The sequence below is a fragment of the Pristiophorus japonicus genome, chromosome 20 (assembly GCF_044704955.1).
Source record: "Pristiophorus japonicus isolate sPriJap1 chromosome 20, sPriJap1.hap1, whole genome shotgun sequence".
Classification (NCBI taxonomy): domain Eukaryota; kingdom Metazoa; phylum Chordata; class Chondrichthyes; family Pristiophoridae; genus Pristiophorus; species Pristiophorus japonicus.
This window is the reverse complement of record NC_091996.1, coordinates 32,284,214-32,300,348: the sequence shown is the minus strand read 5'-3', so window position 1 is coordinate 32,300,348 and position 16,135 is coordinate 32,284,214. Positions and strand designations below refer to the sequence as shown.

The following is a 16,135-nucleotide window of genomic DNA, read 5'->3' as shown; positions in this document are numbered from 1 at the left end:
TCCACTGTCCAGAGATTTGTACATCGTGTCTCTGCGGATACGGTCCATTTTGGACCTCCAGACAAAGTGGAAGACGGCCCGGGTGACGACCACGGCACAGGAGCGGGGTATGGGCCAGACCTGCGCCATGTACAACAACCCCGAGTGCACCTCACTCCTGATGACCAGGTTCTTTCCTGCGATGGAGGGTGCGCAGCTTCCACCATCCCAGTTTTTGTTTCACTTTGGCGGTACGCTCTTACCAGTTTTTGGCACATGCCCCATCCGCTCCAAAGCATATTCAGGTAATCTGGCTTAACGGTGAAGGGAATAAAGGATCAGTTGGCCCAGTTGTCAAAGAATATGGCCTCGCTTTTGCTGCAATTGACCTTCGGTCCCGAGGCCAGTTCAAACTGGTCGCAGATTGTGAGCAATTTGCGGACCCGAGCAAAAGATGGTGACGTCGTTCATGTACAGGGAGGTCTTCACCTGAGCGCCTCCGCTGCCTGGCATCGTCACCCCTCTAATGCTCGCATCCTTCCCGATGGACTCGGCAAAGGGCTCGATACAGCACACAAACAAGACAGAGGAGAGGGGACAGCCTTGCCTGACTCCAGATCTGATCGGAAAGCTTTCAGTTTCCCACCCGTTGATTAGAACTGTGCTCCTGATGTCTGTGTAGAGCAGTTGGATCCAATTGCGGATACCCTCCCCAAACCCCATCTTGGAGAGCACATCCATCAGGTACGTGTGCGATATCCTGTCAAAGGCCTTCTCCTGATCCAAGCTGATTAAACAGGTGTCCATCCTCCTGTCCCGCACGTAGGCGATCGTATCCCTGAGTAGCGCGTGGCTATCAGAGATCTTCCTGCCGGGGACAGCGCAGGTCTGGTCCGGGTGGATCACCAGCTCGAGAGCAGACTTGACCCTGTTTGCAATGACCTTTGACAGGATCTTGTAGTCCACATTGAGCAGCGAGATGGGCCGCCAGTTTTTGATTTCCTCCCTATCCCCCTTCTGCTTGTAGCTGAGGGTGATGATGCCTTTCCTCATTGATTCTGACATACTGCCAGCCAGAAGCATACCCCCGTACATTTCCAGCAGGTCTGGGCCCATCCAGTCCCACAGAGCCGAATACAACTCGACCGGTAAGCCATGACTTCCGGGAGTTTTACTCGTCGCAAGGGACCGGACGGCCTTTGTCATCTCGTCCAGACTCTCCCGCTCGCTGCCTTCTAAGACCTCAGAGATAGACGACAGGAAAGCCGCACAGCCTGTGGGCTTGACGTCGTACAGCCCGGCATAGAAGGATTTGCTGATCCTCAGTATGTCAAGCTGTGAAGACGTTACAGAACCATCTTCTTCCTTTAGGCTGCTGATCACAGAGCTCTCCCAGTGTACCTTTTGGAAGAAGAAACGCGAACATGTCTCATCCTGCTCGACGGAGCGGACTCTGGAGCGGAAAATGATTTTGGAGGACTCTGAGGCAAAGAGTGAGGCCTGCTGGCCCTTCACCTCTTGGAGTTCCTCCGCGACATCGACCCCCATCGACTGCAGCAGGAGCAGGTTTTGCATACTCCTCTGGAGTTGGGACAATTCTCTCCGTCTCCCTCTCGCCTCCTGAACACCTTTGAGGATGAAGAACCTCTTGATGTTTGTCTTGATTGTTTCCCACCAGTGCATCGGGGAAATCACAGAGGGGTTTTACGGTTCTCCAACCTTTGTAATCCCTTCGAGTTCCTCAATGTTTTCTGGGGTCAACAGTTTCACGTTGAGCTTCCATTTCCCCTACCAACTTTCTGGTCTTCCTATGGGAGGCAGTGGTCAGAGAACAACACCGGCGTGACGTCGGTGGATCTGACCTTTAGCATGTGGGACACAAACAGGAAGTCTATTCTGGAACGGACGGACCCGTCTGGTCTCGACCAGGTGTATCTGGGCGGTGCGCCATCTGCAGGGTTGCTGAAGACGTCGCAGAGCTTGGCATCTTTTACCACGTCCATCAGGAGTTTGGATGTGGTGTCCAGTTTGCTGTCGGCTCTGTTGGATCGTCCAGCCGCATCGATGATGGAATTGAAATCACCGCCCAGAACGACCGGTCTGGATGTCGCCAGCAGCAGTAGGAGCTGCTGGAGTAGGGCCAGCCGCTCGCTTCCGAGAGGCGAGGCATACACGTTAATTAGCCTTAGAGGAACATTTTTATACAATACATCTGCTACGAGGAGGCAGCCGTCCACCACCTCCTTAACTTCAGTGATGGTGAAGTGGCCACCCCGCAGCAGAATGCCCAGGCCGGAGGAACGGCAATCCTTGCCCCCTGACCAGACGGATGGTCTGTGGGACCACCATTGCGACCACTGCCGGTAACTGCTGAAGTGCGGCAGGCCGCACTCCTGCAAGAATAGCAGGTCTGCCTTGACCTTGGCAAGGTACCCCAAGGTGGAAACGCATCGCGTAGTTGACGTAATGCTACGCAGGTTAATGGATGCAATATTTAAACCCATTTTTTAAAATTGGTGGTTACAATCCAAAAATTACATTTAGAACATGCAGTCCTTTGGCCCTGTGGCCTGTTCCCATGTACATCGGTTAACTTTAAACTTTTCTACTGCACCTTGGCTGAGAAATGGGTTGTCCTCTGCCTTGGGGATGGTTCGACCAGGGTACGCCAGCAGTGTGGACAGGGGGGGTCCTCCATGTCAACTGGACTGCCCTCGCCTGGTGTTGGTTGTTCCTTGTGTGCATCCCCTGTGGTGTTGTCGCTCACAGCGTTCTGGAGAGACCAAATGGTTCTTCCAGAAGCCCCGATTCAAATGTGTGTGTGTAAATTGCATTGATATAGTGGCATTTATGACCTCTGGATGCCCTAAAGCGCTTTACAGACAATCAAGTACCTTTGAAGTATTGTCACTGCTATAATGCAAGAATGGTTCAGTGCCCACAGCTGAACATAGTAACCCAGTCTGACCCAGGCTCTGTACAACTAAAGGCAGGCCAATATCCCATTAGCCTTTTTGATTACTTTTTGTACCAGTGCACTCGCTTTTAGTGATTTGTCTACATGGACACACGAACCCCTTTCCCCTCCACAGCTCTGGAATATTTTTATTAATGATGAGATTCAATCAGTTTTTTGCAGATTAAGTGAATGACCTCGCACTTCCCCATATGGAACTCCACCCGCCATAGTTTTGCACACTCACCTTAGCCTGTGTATGCCGCATTCACGGGATGTGGGCGTCGCTGACAAAGCCAGCAGTTATTACCCATCCCTAATTGCCCTTGAGAAGATGGTGGTGAGCTGCCTTCTTGAACCACTGCAGTCCGTGTAGTGAAGGTACTCCCACAGTGCTGTTAGGTAGGGAGTTCCGGGGTTTTGACCCAAAGACAACAAAGGGACAATATATTTCCAAGTCAGGATGGTGTGTGACTTGGAGGTGATGGCGTTTCCAAGCACCTGTTGCCCTTGTCCTTCTAGATGGTAGGGGTCACTGGTTTGGGAGGTAAAGTCAAAGAAGCCTTGGCGAGTTGCTGCAATGCATCTTGTACATGATAAAAACGGTGCCTGTGGTGAAGGGAGTGAATGCTTAAGGTGTTGGATAGGGTAGCGGGCTGCTATTCCTGCATGGTGTCGAGTTTCTTGTGTTGTTGGAGCTGCACTCATCCAGACAAGTGGAGAGTATTCCATCACATTCCTAACTTGTACCTTGTAGAAAGGATTTGGGAAGTCAGGAAGCGAGTCACTTGTCGCAGAATACCCAGCCGCTGACCTTCTCTTGTAGTCACAGTATTTATGTGGCTGGTCCAGTTAAGGTTCTGGTTAATGGTGACCACCAGGATGTTGATGGTGGAGGATTAGACAATGCTAATGCCGTTGAATGTCAAGGGGCGGTAGTTACACTCTCACTTGTCGGAAATGGTCATTGTCTGGCATTTGTGTTGCGCGAATGTTACTTGCCACCCATCAGCCCAAGACTGAATGTTGTCCAGGTCTTGCTGTATGCAGGCATGGACTGCTTCATTATCTGAGGAGTGGTAAATTTAACTGAATGTGCAAGCATCAGCAAACATCTCTGTAATGTATGCACCCATGGGTATGCTCACAGGTTTGTAGAGCTGTTGCATTGAGAGTGACTTAGTCAGTCACGTGATGTTCACAAGACTTAATAAAACCCCAGTCAGTTGAGTTTAGGTAATCCACGATGAGGTATGCAGTTGTGAGAGCCTAGTGGATGAACTGGTAATGTGTAGTGTGATTTAGTAACAACCAACTAGTTCTTAATAACAATGTGCTGCTATGAATTCTTAAGCGAAGAACCAATGCAGCAAATTCATTACAATCGCCAATTCTGACTTTATGATGGAGGGGAAGGTAATTGATGAAGCAGTTGAAGATGGTTGAGACCTGAGGAACTCTTGCAGCAATGTCTTGGGGCTGAGATGATTGACCAACAACCACAACCATCTTCATTTGTAGTAGACGTCAATCCAGCCAGTGGAGAGTTTTCCTTGGATTCCCATTGACTTCAGTTTTACAAGGGTTCATTGATGTCACACTTGGTCAAATACTACCTTGACATCACACTAACACCACCTCTAGAATTCAACTCTTTTGTCCTTGTTTGGACTGGGGCTGTAGTGAGGACTGGAGCCAAGTGGTCCTGGCAGAATCCAAACTGAGCATCAGTGAATGTGTTATTGGTAAGTGTCACGATAACACTGTTAACTACACCTTCCATCATTTTACTGATGATTGAGAGTAGACTGATGGGGTAGTAATTGGCTGGATTGGATTTGCGCTGCTTTTTGTGGACAGACCATACCTGGGTAATTTTCGACTTTGTTGGATAGATGCCAGTGTTGTAGCTGTACTGGAACAGCTTGGCTAGAGGTGCAGTTAGTTCTGGAGCACAAGTCTTCAGCACTACAACTGGGATGTTTTCGGAGCCCACAGCCTTTGCTGCATCCAGTGCGCTCAGCCGTTTCTTGATATCACGTGGAGTGAAATTGAATTGACTGAAGACTGGCTTCTGTGATGGTGGGGCATCAGGAGGAGGCAGAGATGAATCTTCCACTTGGCACTTCTGACTGAAGATGGTTACAAATGCTTCAGCCTGATCTTTTATACTCTGCTGGTCTCCGCCATCAGAGGATAGGGAGGTGATTGGAGCCGCCTCCTCCTCCTGTATTGTTTAATTGTCCACCACCATTTACGACTGGATGTGGCAGGACTGCAAATATAGAAATACGTTGCTCATCTTATATGCGAGTATATCTTTTCTCAATGTACAAAGCAGTTTTAGATAAAAAGGGATGCGTGCCTGCAGCTCCAACTCAATGGGAAGCAAAGGATATTACTGACCTGTAGAGTGCATCACTTCAAATCTCATCATGTAGAAGGACAAAGTGTTGCCAAATATCCAATTTCATCCTAGAATCAACGCAGCACACAAAGTAAAAAGCAATTTTATGGAATTAAAACATTTAATTCCAGAGCTCCCTAAAATGGAACTTTCTGAACCCATTATCTATTGACTAGACTGATAGCAGTAGCCTCCTACATGTGTTCAATATAATGAAACTGCAGGAAAGAGATTTCAAATCCATTTTTAGATAAATCATTCGAACACTACCAAAGGGATTTTCGTCTAATAAACTATTCCAGCAAGTCGAAGGGATTTTGTCTAAAACTATTCCAGCAAGTTACTGGTGAAATAAGTCAATGGAAAAATTTATTTTGTTACAAAAACATATAACATAAGTCTGAAGAAAGAAATAAGCCTGTTACATTCTTAACCCATAGCAGTTAAATATACCACAATGAAAGCCTAATGAACTATTTTTAAATACATGTACACCTAAAAGTTTATTGGTGTTAAGAACAAAAATAAACCAAATGGCTTGCAAAATCCCCTCTACGACTCCAGTCAAATGCATAGCTTTAAGAACTTACATTTGGTGAAGACTGTGATATAAACTGAAAGGAGCAAACATTTAGTCCACCCACCATGCTATGCCATGGGATGTGCTGACAGAGCCATGTACATGATTGATGACTGACCAATCATATTATGAGGGAAACAGTTTTCCCCACAGAAGGACAGTTTAAAAAAGGAAATTTGGTTGCCTGGTTACATCCAGGCTGCTATTGCATGTTCTCTAGTGACGATGTGGCTCAGTGAGTAGCACACTCGCCTCTGAAGAAGGTGGTTTTGGGTTCAAGTCACACTCCAGAGACTAGAGCACAAAATCTAGACTGGCACTCCAAGGCAATACTGAGGGAATGCTGCACTGTTTGAGGTGCCGTCTTTTGGATGAAACGTTAAACCTGCTCTCTCAGGTGGACATAAAAGATGGTCATGTTTATTTCCAACACCAGATTTCTGATTGGTCACCTTGGAGAACAAGACACATTCAGCAGTTTATCTGGAATGTGTAATTAGATCCTGCTTGCCTAAGTAATCAAGTACTTTGCAATTCAAGTCATTCAGATTGCCAGGCTCCAGATAGAACAGCGTTCACATAGAACAAACCGGGCTCACTCTTGCCAGTTAAGATCTTCTCCCATCCCCCAAATAAGTTCCTGACCCACATCATTCCCCTCCCCAATAGCTGGGGCATCATGTGTGGGTCAAGGATTGTTAACAGATTGGATATGAAGTGAATAGTGCCAGTATCTCATTGTCTCATTGTCCCTCTCCGTTCCCCCTCCTCTTTCCCCCCCACAATTCTGTTTCTCTCTCTTTCCTCTTCTCCTGCCAACGGATCCAGTGACCTTCTCCGCATGGAGCAGAGGAAAGCATGGCCCATGGTACAGGCCGTAACTGTTGGGTACTGCGCATGTGCAGCTTCAGTTAACAGTGCACATATGCAGAAGGGGATTGGGTGCGCATGCGCGGTTCCGGGATACAGTGAGCATGCGCAGAAGGCCGCAAAGATGTTCGTGCAGATAATCATTGCGAAAAAAGATCTCGTGGTACTATTTCAAAGAAAAGATGGGGAATTATCTCGTGTCCTGGCCAATATTTATCCCTCAAGATAAACAAACAGATTATCTGGTCATTATCCACATTAGCATTTGTAGGTGCTTGGTGTGCGCAAATTGGCTGCCACGTTTCCTACATTACAACAGTGACTACACTTTTTTTTTTAAATATCTAATTGGCTGTTAAGCGCTTTGAGACCCTTGAGGTTGTGAAAGACGCTATGTAAATGCAAGTTTCTTACTTTTTGCATTGGTTGTCTAACCCCAACTTGTGGAGGTGGATTGGTACATGATGGAGAAAGGAAGAAAAAACATTTGTGTTTTAAATTTGCTTCCAAAAACTGTTTTCTGCTGCAAGGACCCAAAGTTTGCAGAGAAAAAAAAAAATCAGAAGTAACCTCTGACATCAAAGTGTTCTACACAGAGACTTAGCATGGAGGCCTGATACACTGATTTGAAAGACGATAAAATTGAAATCTTTGAAATTTTTAACTATTTATGTAAAAATAATTTTATATATAATTTACCTTTGTCCTAAAACCAAAATGTTCCAGAACACTTAACAAGGGGCAGAAGGAAGGAAATACATCTGGACAAACAAGCATGCAAAAAAGAACTAGCTTATCGCCATCTCAGATACATTATTCATTTGGAAGGGTTAACTGCAGCTAAAATATGCAAAAATACATTCTGCTTTCTATACAATGAGTTGCACTTGTTAATATAAATTAAGTCAAGAAAGGAAATGTTTAAATTACCATATTTACACAACTCTCTTCCAAAACAACTTGCTTCATAAATTCACTGGAATGGGCACCCACGGAAAATTTGTAGTTTTAACTGCAACTTGCATTTAGATAGTGCCATTAATGTCGTAAAACGTTCCAAGGCACTTTACCGGATCAAACTAAATTTGACACTGAGCCAAATGAGGAGATAGTAGGAACGGTGACGGTCAGAGGTAGGTTTTAAGTATCATCTTGAAGGAGTCCAGGAGGTTTAAAGAGGGCATCCCCGGAGCTTAGGGCTGAAGCAGCCGAAGGCACGGCCACCAATGGTGGAGCGATTAAATCAGGGATGCGCAAGAGGCCAGCAGTGGAGCAGCGCAGAGATCTGAGGGTTGTAGGGCTGGAGTAAGTTACAGAGATAGGGAAGGAGGGGCTATGGAGGGAACAAAGATGAGAATTTTAAAGTTGAGGCATTTCCAGACTGGGAGCCAATGTTGGTCAGCGAGCACAGGGGTGATGGGTGAACAGGACTTGTTGGGCAGCAGAGTTTTGGATGAGCTCAAGTTTATGTAGGATGGAAGATGGGAGGCCTGCCAGGATAGCACTGGAATAGTAGTCAAGTATAGAGGGAACAAAGGCACAGATGTGCGTTTCAACAGCAGATGAGCTGAGGTAGGGGCGGAAGCGGGCGATGTTACGGAGTGGAAGTAGGCAGTTTTGGTGCTGGAGTGGATATGTGGTCGGAAGCTCATCTCAGGGTCAAACAGGACACCAAGGTTGCAAACCATCTGGTTCAGCCTCAGATAATTTGAAGCAGTTCTATACAGCATTTTAAATTTTGGAGTCATGGCCTAATCTCACTACAGCTTTCAATAAACCACAACAATCAGTTCTGTTAGCTAGAAGCACATTATATGCTATTGTTCAAATTTGCATGAGAATGTGTCACGATTGAGCTATCCAGCTTCATTGCTGCAATTTACAATCAAAGCAGCCTTTTGGAAATGCAGAATCCACACACAAACTGTTGCCAGAGTAACAGCCCACGAGGAATGGTCATCATTAACTGCACACAGTCCGTATTTAAGTTGCTGCCATACCTACGCATCAAATTTATAGAATAGGCTTCTTCCTCACCCAATATATTTTTTACATTGTTGTAAGGCAGTGTAAATTAACCGGAGTTCTTTTTTTTTAAGGAGTCAGAATGCATTTTATTAAGGAGCGGTAGTTCAAATATAGTCAAACACAACACACAATGAGGATAGACATACGACCATGACAAGTAGCTGGTATTGGTCCCGATCGGACAGACAGCTGGTGACACGAACAGCTCTTCTCTGCACCGTCTGCCCTGAAAAGCTCTTTAGATATCTTTAACCGGAGTTCTTTCTCTCAATTCTCACTCAGTATGGTAATCGCAACTAGGCAGACAGGAAGGTGCATTAAGTTAACCCTAGGTCAACTGAACACAATTAGAGCCAAAGTGATGCTGACAGAGAGACCTTGGGATCTCTCCATGGACTCGAACTTCCCTATACTGTACACAGTATTTCAATTGTGATCTAACACTTAGTATAGATTCACCATTACAGATCAACTTCTATATTCTATACCCCTTGCATAAAACCCAGTACAGATACTTCACAGACTCCAGCGATACAAGAAAAAAGAACTCTGAGCCGAGAAGGGAGAGCTTAGGATGAACGGTCCAAAATATGATCAAAAAGGGAGGTCCAAAGTAGTGAGAGGGTTTTAGGAAAAGAATTCCAGAGATTGGGTCCTGGGCAGCTGACGGCACAGGCATCAATAATGGGCTAAAGGGAGGGGAGACGCACAAGTCAGAGGAACAAAGCTTGGTTCATCATCATTATAGGCAGTCCCTCGAGTCAAGGATGACGTGCTTCCTCGTCAAAAAGTTCACAGGTGTTTCAAGGATGGACCTAAAATTCCAGGTCCGAACTAAATCTTGAAGGGTGGAAGATGCCTGTGCGTAGATTTTTTTTAACGTGTGGTGGCTGTTGCACACCAGCCACCACATGGGCTTGACAGAGGTAGGTCTTGGTCCAGTAGCAAGGATTAACCAAAACAACTGGAGACCAGTTCTGCTGCACGGACCTAGTACGCACCCATATCGCAGTGTGGGCTGGCCCGTGCTGGCCCTGGGCCCTCACCTCTTCTGGGCCCCGATCACGTCCCTCTACAATCTCTCGCCGCTCCTGCTGTACCTGCCCACGCTCTAATCACCGACCTGGACCTTGATGACGTCACTCTTCACTGCCGTTCCTCTCCTGCTCCAGCACGTGCTGCTCCCTAGAGTGGTATGCCTCCACGCTGCTCCTTCCGCTTCCCGGCTTGCTCCGACGGAGTTGTAGGATGTTAAGAGATATGGGGAGGGGGTGGAAACCCAGGGCGAGATTTAAAGTTTTAAATTTGAGAAGTTGAGAGTGTGGGAACCAATGAACATCAGCGAGGACAGGTGTGATTGGTGAGCATGGCTTGGTGTGGGACAAGATACTGGTAGAACAGTTTTGGATGAGCTCAAGTTTATTCAGGATACAGAACGAGAAACTGGCGACGAGAGCATTGGAATAATGGAGTCCAGAAGTGATAAACTGGCATTCAGCAACAAATAGGCTGAGGCAAGGACCTAAACAAGGTGAAAATAGACTGACAAAGGATATGGAGTTGAAAGTTCAGCTTAGGGTTGAACAGGATGCCACAGTTGTGAATGGTCAGGTGTAGTCCCAAGACAGTGGCCAGGGATGGGGTGGAGTCAGTGGTAAAGGTATGGAGTTTGTGGTGGGGGCTGAAGACGCAGGCTTTAGTTTACCCAATGTTTAGTAACTTTTAATTCAAGACCGGATGTTACATGAGCAGTGTATACTATCTACAGGATGCACTGCAACAACTCACCAAGGTTTCTTTGGCAGTACCTTCCAAACTCGCAAACCCCACCATCCAGAAGGACAAGGGCAGCACGTGCATGTGAACATCACCACCTCCAAGTCGCACATCTTCCTGACTTGAACATAGAACGCTGCACCTTTTTGCGGCTGCATCAAAATATTGGAACTCCCTACCTAATTGGATTGTGGGAGCACCTTCACCACACAGACTGCAGCAGTTCAAGAGGGTGGCCCATTACCACCTTCTCAAGGATAACTAGGAATGGGCAATAAATGCCAGCAATGCTCACATTCAAGAATGAATGTTAAAAATCCTTTGCAGCTTTGAAGTTTATTTCAGCATACAGTTCTGATGGCATTTAAAACCATCTGTAACTGCAATATGAGCAACTCATTTCACAGTGAATTTTTCAGAATGTCAAAAATATTTGTACATTGATTGACTATACCTACCTCTCCTCCACTCCCTTCAATAAATTGTAGCAGTGCAAACTGATACGGGCCTGAGTTTTCTGTTTCTGTACTTGCCAATTTTTTATGCCCGTATGCTTTAATGGGAGGAAAACTCACGCTGGAGAGTGGGTAAATGGCAGACCCCAATCATGTTGTTGGGAAGAACTTTTTTTAAAACTCCTGTAAATGTTTTCAACGTGAACATTTTTTTTAAATCTGCTTTCTTTAAATATATTACACAACAATTTTGAAACATCAGTGCCAGTAAAATTCTCAGTAACCCAACATTGTAAACTTTAACCAGTTTTCTTTGCCCAAAAATGAACCACAGTTTCATGCCATATCGAAAATATCCTTGTTCAAATCAAAAATGCCAGAGATGAAACATTTAGTGGCACATCTCATAAGATTAAGTAACATGTGTCACAAGAGGTGAATTTGCTGTTTTAATTTAAAATATATGAAAGAAGAAGAAAATGGAAAGAAATGATAAGACCAGCAGATGCAAAGCTATTACCTAGACATTAGAATGGCACATTATTATTTTAAAAAATAACATTGGTCTGAGACAATTATCGACAATGGAAAAATCTGTACCTTTGAGGGAAAAAAAAGAGAAAACAATTTAACGTGGTTATCCCAGCTTTTAAGTTGCATCTTTTTCCAAGGCACTTCTATTTTTAATATGTGCGTCTGCTTAGGAAAGTCAGCTTTCTGCAAACAGTCAACACGGTTTTTGTATTTGACAAATCTATTAAGAGTTTTTTTTTGAGGGTGTAACTAGCAGGGTATGCAAGGGGGAACCAGTGGATGTAGTATATTTGGATTTTCAGAAGGTATTTCATAAGGTGCCACACAAGAGGTTGTTACACATGATTAGAGATAATATATTAGCATGGATTGAGATTCAGTTAACAGACAGGAATAAATGAGTCATTATGAGGATGGAAATGGGGATTGTCATCAGGATCAGTGCTTGGGCATCAGCTATTTACAATCTCTATGAATGACTTTGAAGAGGGGACTGAGTGTAATATATCCCAAGTTTTCTGACGATACAAAGCTAGGTGGGAAAGTAAGCTGTGAGGAGGACACACAGGCTGCAAAGGAATATAGACCAGTTAAGTGATTAGGCAAGACGGTGGCAGGCAGATGGAGTACAAGTGGGGGGCGGCGGGGGGAATTTTTTTTTATATAAAAAGGTATTCAGAAGAATTTGGGGAGTCCTTGTACACAAATCACAAAGTTAACATGCAGGTACAGCAAGCAATTAGAAAGGCAAATGGTATGTTAGCTTTTATTGCAAGGGGGTTGCAGTCCTAGAGCAAGAAAGTATTGCTGCAATTATATAGGGCTTTGGAGAGACCAGACCTGGAGCACTGTGTACAGTTTTGGTCTCCCTACCCAAGGAAGAATATACTTGCCTTGGAGGGGGTGCAACAAAGGTTCACTAGATTAATTCCTGGGATAAGAAGGCTGTCCTATGAGGAGACATCGAGTAGAATGGGCCTATATTCTCTGGAGTTTAGAAGAATGAGGGGCGATTTCCTTAGAGGGCTTGACTGGGTAGATGCTAAGAGATTGTTTCCCGTGGCTGTACAGTCTAGAACTAGGGGATCACAGTCTCAGGACAAGGGATCGACCATTTAGAACTGAGAAGAGGAGGACATTTCTTCACTCAAGAGGGTTGTGAACCTTTAGAATTCTCTACCGCAGAGGCTTCTAGATGTTAAGTCAATGAGTATATTCAAGACAGAAATCGATAAGATTTTTGCGCACTAAGGGAATCAAGGGATATGGGGATAGGGTGAGAAGGTGGAGAGGGGTAGATGATCACCTACGATCTTATCGAATGGCAGAGCAGGCTCGATGGGCCATATGGCCTATGCCTGCTCTTATTTCTAACGTTCTCATTAACAAGCATCAGATCAGCTCCCACGTCAACTGCTGACAGCCAACTTTATCTCTCCACTACCACTAATGACTACTGTACTGTCTGGCAGATTGTTCGACAAAGTCACCCCCAGCTCAACACTGGCAAAACTGAGGCCGGTCAGTTTAGCATCCGAAGGCTGTACGCCCAAGGCACCAACTGAATCACCCTTGAGAACTGCTCAGTTAAGCTAAGCCCCGTTCTATCCTGAAATGAGCTTCAAACTACACATCCAGTCTGTCACAACAGCGGACTTTCAACTTTGACACTGCCGTCATGTGTCCCTAGGTCAACCCCACTCAAGTGCAATAAAAATGAAAGTAGTCTGTTTATAACTTCAATATTCCCAAATTCTGGCATTGCTGTAAATTCTAAAGATTACCATGGTTCCCCATTTTTCTTGATCCTTCCTTCATGCTAATTTTCCTGAAATGATGAGTAACATTAAATTACTTCTACAGGACAGTGTATTGAAAACACAGACTAATATGGAATTCAACATCTATGAAATATTACTTAAAATACACTCAATAGTATATTTTCTACTTTGGACTTCCCCACTGACTGGTCAACCCCATGAGTACAGCCAGGAAGTGCTTTATGTTTTTTGGGGGCAGGAGGAGATCACTGCAAATAGTTAAGAAAGAGGGAGGGAAAGATAGTGGGCCAAAAATTACGGCCTCACCAGGTGCGTTCGATGTGCGCACGCACCCAAAAAAGGCCTCGCAAATACCGGCTCTCGACACGTGATGTGTATGCGCCGAAAACCGGCTTTTGCAATCTGTCAAAATGTCTTTTGACAGATCCAACGCATCCCTGCAGGAAGGACATCCACGGGGCAGAGATTGGGCTATCTACCCAACTCTTGCTCAGCGAATATCTTTCAAACTCTTATGCCTGGTAAAAGCAGGCATATAAGCCTACTTTAACCAATGTTATAGAGTTTTAAAAACAGAAATATTTAACTTAATCACTCATTTTTATATTAAAAACCCTGTCCATTAAGGTAGGTTTGTTTTTAACTCTATTAAAACACAAAAATAGTTTTTTCCCTAAAACATTCAATTCCAATTAATTTTAAATAGGTGAAGTTTTTTTTTAAATTTGTGTTGTGTTTCTTGGGGGTATTCTCATTAATGGTAATGGGAGCTCATACAAACAGAGTTCCCATTATCAATGAGAATACTAGTGATTGGTGTTCCAGGCCCACAAGATTCCAGGATACGCATACGTAACTGGAAGATATGTTCCCATACACTGGACTGCAAAACTAGGCCTCCGACTAGAATGCTACATTCCTCCGGGACCGCCAGGTATTTTGGTCAAAACATTTTTGGGTCGGAGGCATTCACCCGCAGGAAGCCTCCGACCGCAATTTCCCCACTCCCACCCCCCTCCCCACTATTTTTGCATCTGGAGTCAAGTCCGGCTCAGATTGATAGCTGCTACAAAGATTCTATTTGAAGTGAATTTCAACATCTTTAATCCAGCTCCATATGGGCATGAGTCCACAGCACTAAATTGTCAATCTCATTCAAGAAGTCACAGGAATGCAAAGCAGGAAATGGAAAAATGTCACACTGCTGTCGTAGCGTATGCTTTTCGGATGTTGCGACACACCATTGGGTAGAGTGGTGGGAACTCCATTCTGCATTTACAAGTGTATTTGAACCTGGCTTTTGCAAGTGCTTAATATTGACACTGGGTATCCAAAATGGATATTGCTGCATTCTCCACTTTGAAGAATACAAATAAACTAAAAAGGAAAGCACTTCTCTGTCAGATTCCAAACTGGACACTGTATCTCAGCATACTGTCCCTATTGTGAATTGTATTCATGATTAAACTCTGGAAGTCGACATCCTTTAAGCAATGCTCAGTTACCTTTTGACAATCCATAATTCTAAACCAGAACAAGCGCAATACCTAAATTTGAATGTCAAGCTGATCAAAAAAATGTCAAAGCCGCCGGAAAATACAAACTCTCTCCCAATAGTCACCTATTGTTCACTATTTCAAACAAATAGGAAACTTGACAAATTCAGTTAAATTTATAATACACACCTGAAACACCTTCTGTATAGATAACCAAGTCCAGAATATACACCAATACAGTTTATCAACCTAAATTACATTAGTTTCAAGATACAATTAAATTATTCAGCATCTAGTATCATTCTAATACTGTAGTCAATTCAGAAGAAATCTATTCCCATAGTAAGGCAAAACAGTTTTTAAACATAGGATGTAGACCTTGAAATAAAACATGAGGATGTAATATTTGTGCTTGGCCTGGATTATGTAGACCTTGAAAAGAAGTGAGGGTGTAATATTTGTACGTGGCCTGGATTTCGATGCCTTGAGCACAATAAAAACAGAAACTGATTTGAACCTACTGCGGTAGTACAGGTATTAAAAAGCGACTTTCGAAGGTGCTTGGCGTTGCAATGCCATCGAGTAAGTGACACCCGTAATCTATGAGGAAACATCCAGGTTCCCGAGAGACCTGCGTAAGTTTTACAGATCACAAAAAAAATTGGAGGAGTCAGTATTGTACACCCTGCACTTGACATGGAAACGTTTCAATTCCATGCAAGCTATAAATATTCTGCGCAAAGGCATCGCAGGTATTTTGCAGTGCGCTGCATATTATAAATTTAATGCATTTTACAGAACCGAAAGAAAATATTGTAGTTCGATTTGGCAGCCCATTTACAAATAATAATGCATGGCTTAATTGGACAACTATGGCAATTCAGAACAAGACAGACCGGTTTTGCAATGTAGATTAAAGATTCTGCATAGCAACACAAGTGAATTTACAGCATACCAGCTGGTACCTTATTATTGCCTTAAATCGTGGATGAAACGTGATCGAATATTTAGCATATTTCCTTTTATACACTTATGATTACTCTCGCCAAATAAATGGAAAGTAAATTTAGGTCAAGGACAATGCGACAAACCAGAATTTGCAAAAAAAGAAAAAAAATTGAGCTAAATGTGAAACGATATGAATCTGTAACATTTAATTAACAATTGCAAAAAGAATATCCAATTCTTCGTCAGAAGACGCCGTATTGTATTAAGTGTTCGTGCCGAACAATGAACCTTCAGCTACTAGCCTGCCAAATAGTGGACCCCAGCA

The 16,135-nt window shown here is 44.2% G+C and overlaps 1 protein-coding gene across 4 annotated transcripts in view; it reads right to left on the bottom strand.

Annotated features, from left to right (window-relative positions):
• The window catches only part of strbp (spermatid perinuclear RNA binding protein), a 178,730-nt gene that overhangs the window by 161,109 nt on the left and 1,486 nt on the right, over nucleotides 1-16,135 (bottom strand). Inside the window, exon 1 of one of the 4 annotated variants that reach the window (XM_070862706.1) lies at nucleotides 5,342-5,358. The exons of the other annotated variants lie outside the window; for them this stretch is intronic. The gene's annotated coding sequence lies outside the window, so the exon portion shown is untranslated. Of the gene's footprint in view, nucleotides 1-5,341; nucleotides 5,359-16,135 lie in introns of those variants that run through there. 4 annotated transcript variants of the gene reach the window in all.